The sequence below is a fragment of the Lolium rigidum genome, chromosome 7 (genome assembly GCF_022539505.1).
Source record: "Lolium rigidum isolate FL_2022 chromosome 7, APGP_CSIRO_Lrig_0.1, whole genome shotgun sequence".
Lineage (NCBI taxonomy): Eukaryota > Viridiplantae > Streptophyta > Magnoliopsida > Poales > Poaceae > Lolium > Lolium rigidum.
The window spans coordinates 108,112,187-108,117,102 of record NC_061514.1 but is presented as its reverse complement, the minus strand read 5'-3'; the positions used below and the strand labels follow the sequence as shown (position 1 = coordinate 108,117,102).

Genomic DNA, 4,916 nt, shown 5'->3' with positions numbered 1-4,916 from the left:
TCTCATACGAGTTAAAATTTGAACCAACCGGATTATTATAATAAACTCATGTTATTTTTTAAATCAAGAGACATGAAAATGAGTGATCATTTCTTTACATTCTTACCCATCTTCAACACATTTTCTCCCTCACACATTATGTAAATCCTACCCACGCTCCCTCAAGAAAAAAAAACCCCTCTCCGGCCATCCCGGCCACTGTGGAATTTAGCATGGACTTGCAATGGGTCGGTTTTCCACGTCAGATTCCCATCTACCACCCTTGTCACTTGCCAGTGACATTTGTTCGAACTCAACAACTCGAGTTATTGCCCGAGAACTTAAATTTACAATGTATATTGTATTATATGCCAATTTTTAAATAAAGGGCAACATAGCCCTATTTTAAAGACTATGTGAACACTCATTATTCAAGAAGTGATCTAATGTTTCCCTTATCATCTGTAGTGTTGAAGTAGTAAGAAAAAACCTCGCTTCTCGACCAGCCTAGAGAGAGATGCATTTTCTTTCATGCCATACTGTATGAAGTGTGAGGATATCCAGGGTATAAACACTACTAGTACTAGCATATATACAATTTTTTCATCAACCAAAAGCTTATTCTTACATTTTCCACGTCATTACTAGTATCACCGGTTGCTTAAATTAGTTTTTCTTTCAGTGTGCTGCGCACATTTTTCTCGATCGAGTTGCATAATCTCGTAAAATGTTCTTCGACGCATTGCAGATCACCGTGATATCGCAGATCAAGTGAATTAACATCCTTAACCTGAATGCCGCCATCGAAAATGTTGCGTTAACGAAAATGCGGCCTCACTATTTCTCTGCCCGTGCCGTGCATCTATAAACTCGGAATCTCCTCGCCTCGCCGCTGATGTCACCGACACGCTCCTCTCGCCGCCGCCACCGCCATCGCCACCGCCGCTGCCTGTAAGTTCTATCGACCCACCGATGGTGAGGCCGGCGGCCAAGGTGCTGCCGCCGAAGCACCTGGCGGCGCTCGCCGTCGTCGCCGTCCTCGGACTGGTCCTCGTCGCCGACTTCCTCTGGGCCTCCTCCAGTTCCTCGCCTCCTCCTTCTCCATCTGGTCCACGAGGCTCGATATCTCCTCTCGCCCCACGGCGTCGCCGCCGCCCTCGGCGACGAAGGTGAGCCCCCAAATCTTAAACCCGACGCTTAGGGAAACTCCACTGCCTTGAATTGTTCTGTGCTCCGGCAGTGTCCGGGCGTGCGATTAGTGAGATCTGGTTGGAAATTATTGCTGCCGGGGCGCCGGGGTGTGCGATTAGAGTGCTATACTCTCTGGCAGGAGGAGTAGGAATCCATTTGCTGCCCTGCCTCTACTGCCTTCAACTGCTCGATTCGTAAATTTCCCTCGACCTAATGCAGTTCACGCGAGCAGCCCTGCCTGTGTGCTTGATTGTTAGGTGTAAGCTGTGAGAATAGATCAATGATTGCCTCTTGTGGCAATGTATATACATCGTGTCTCGGTTGTGCAACACTGATTTCTAGTTGGTAGAACAGGGAGCAAATAATCATGTTGCTCACTTGCTTGGCTACAGTGGGCATTATTTTCCTTGCTGGTCAAGGGCAGTGTAGGATCACATCCATTCTTAAGCTGATGTTGATTTCATAATATGTTGGAACTTAACTCCTAAACAGTTAATTAATTAATTTGTTAATTGTGAAGACTTATGTCAGGAGTAGTTTTTGCTATGGTCAATGACTTGGATTTGAGTTGTCTATTTGTTTTATTATCATCATTATGTACAATGGTTTCTTTCAGAACTAGCTATGTTATATTTATGTTGTACAGAAAACGAAAGACAATACATCTACAGGCTCCATGGACATAAGTGCCACTTTTGCGGATTTAGCAGCACCAGAATTGCAATGGGAGCAGATGGCGGAAGCACCTGTACCACGTTTGGATGGTGCTGCTATACAGATTAAGAATCTCTTATTTGTGTTTGCTGGATATGGCACCATCAACTATGTGAGGAATCTTGCCTGATCTTTTATTAGTTTCCAATGTTTGCCTAACTTTTCGTAAGTAATATCTAAGATCTGATGCTTGATGAAGAACAGCATATATCACATGTTAGTACGTGGGAAGCAGTGAGGCAGTCTTACATGAATACTTTTCTTATTTGTATGCCATGACAGAGAAGTATAATTTTACTTTGAATGACTCAAATTGGCCACCTGTACTGTGTTAACTGAAAGTTGAATTCGCAATAATTCCCATAGTTGTGGAGTGGGAAAAACTGCACTCTCTACTGTTGAGTGTGAGTATCTGGCTGATTGCACCCACCTTAATCTATACTCCGTAGACTTGAAAAATTAAACTAAATAAAGGAATGAGCATTAGGCTAAAGTTCAGGTGTGCTCTTGTTGGCATATTCTGTAATGTTGTTTTGGTCATTGCAGAACATTAAGGTCTACCATTTAGTTATTTCCATGTGTCAGTAAAATTACCTTTTGTAACTTTCCAATGCTCTCCATTTCTAGGTGCATTCTCATGTCGATATTTACAATTTCTCGGATAATACATGGGGAGGAAAGTTTGATATGCCAAAGGAAATGGCACATTCACATCTCGGGATGGTTACAGATGGAAGGTTTATCTATGTTGTAACTGGACAGTACGGCCCACAGTGTAGGGGACCTACAGCTCGAAATTTTGTGCTGGACACTGAGACAAAAGAATGGCATGATTTACCTCCATTGCCAGTTCCTAGGTACAAGTCTTCTTTCATTTTCCTGGTTAAACCTAGGCATCATATTATGCATTATTTTTACTTGTGCTTGCATTCTTCTATTAATTTAAATACTACCTTTGGATTTTGAAGATTTGCCATTCTCTTTTTTCAGTTTCTTTCTGTAAATATTTTGTTCAGGTATGCTCCAGCCACACAACTTTGGAGAGGGAGGCTTCATGTGATGGGTGGCAGTAAGGAGGACAGACATGAACCTGGACTTGAACATTGGAGCCTCGCAGTGAAGGATGGGAAAGCATTAGAGCAAGAGTGGAGGAGTGAGATACCAGTCCCACGTGGCGGTCCACATAGGTTTGTTGCTTTGCCTTCACATGACATCTTTTGCTGTCATTTTCGTTCATAAGGGAAATTGCTAGACACCGTATATCGTTTTAGATTCTTGATATTTCTTCGTCTGGTATCTTTGAACGTTTTGTGCTAGGTCATCTTGTGAATCAATTGTTTTCTGGCCGGCTATCTTGTAAACCAATTATTATTACTAGAATACTTTCTGGGTTAGAAATTTGGTTGCACAGTAGGCAAAGTTGATGATGATTTACATGACACATAACCTGAATCCAAATCAATACTGATGTACTGTTTAGCAGCTTAATACAATAATACCTTGATCCTGACTTCTTGTTTTGCATCAGGGCCTGTGTTGTTGCTAATGATAAGCTGCTTATTATTGGTGGTCAAGAAGGAGATTTTATGGCCAAGCCTGGATCACCTATATTTAAATGTGTTAGAAGAAGTGAGGTATGTTGATATGTTGATTAATCGGTATATAAGAAGACTTGATAATTCCTACATGTGAAGCAGGAAGTTTTACATTTTAAATATGAACTTAGATCAGTTAGTGCATTAGTTGCGGATCTTACCAATATGTCATGCATGCCTGCGTCTATTAAATTGACATTGAACACCTAGCAAGATCTACACTGTGAGTCCGATTTCTTGGATAAGCAGCACAGGAATCTACTGGAGTGCATTTTTTATAGAAAAAAAAACAAGTCTTTTGTTCCATGAGTGGTTGTAACTAGTTACAATACATTATGCCCTATCTGTCGAAAATCGTTCTCATGCTTTATCTGTTCCATCTGTCGAATCATGTTTACCATAATGGGATGGATTACCCAAAAGATGATGATTTCTTAGCTCACACGTTAATTAACTTGCTTCTGTGAAATGTTTCATCTTGTAGTTACATTGTTCTCTTACAGAATTTTCTCATCTTAACTCTTCTATTGACCTTCTCCCTATGCAGATAGTGTACAGTGATGTATACATGCTTGATGACGGAATGAAGTGGAAAGAACTTCCACCTATGCCAAAGCCAGATTCACATATAGAGTTTGCTTGGACGAATGTCAACAATTCTCTAATTATTGCTGGTGGGACCACAGAAAAGCACCCAATAACTAAAAAGATGACCTTGGTTGGCGAAGTATTTCGGTTCAATTTGGAAACACTGGTACATATCATTCCTTACACCTTTTTTCTAAGAAAATATTTCATGAAAGGAGGGGAAGATGGGAAAATATTGCCTTAGGTTACTATTAACATGCTGTTATTTGCCATGTGATGCTTCTTTTTATGGTCTGCTCTCAAATACTGTTAAAACATTCTGCCCATCGAAATTTCTAATCTAGAGTGATATTCTGCCAAATTTCAAGCTAAGTAACTTGTTAAGAAAAAAACGATGGGACGGGAATCTTCAAAAGACGCATTGTGATGTTACTGAAATTCCATCTGCATACAGGAATGGAGTGTGATCGGGCGGTTACCTTTCCGAATCAAGACCACTTTGGTAGGATACTGGGATGGCTGGCTGTACTTCACTTCTGGGCAACGAGACAAAGGCCCAAGCAACCCATCTCCTAAAAAGGTTGTCGGTTGTATGTGGAGAACTAAGTTGCTGTTGTGATTTTCTAACGGAGAACAGATAAGAGTTGGGCATTCTTTATGTATTCTTTTGGCACATAACTGTTTCATTCCCCTTTGGTGGGCGAGTCGTTTATCGTCATACGAATTGTCTTGATTTAGCATGCACCATCACATTATGTGATGGGTCTGTTGTAGTATGTTTTTTTGTAGTTATACCATAGAGCAGCTCACATTTAACGACTTTGTACAGAGGATCAATTATTCTATGCA

The 4,916-nt window shown here is 41.0% G+C and overlaps 1 pseudogene; it reads left to right on the top strand.

Moving 5' to 3' along the window:
* Positions 1–951: 951 nt before the first annotated feature.
* LOC124674672 lies at positions 952–4,693 on the top strand (annotated as a pseudogene).
* The last annotated feature ends 223 nt before the right edge of the window (positions 4,694–4,916 follow it).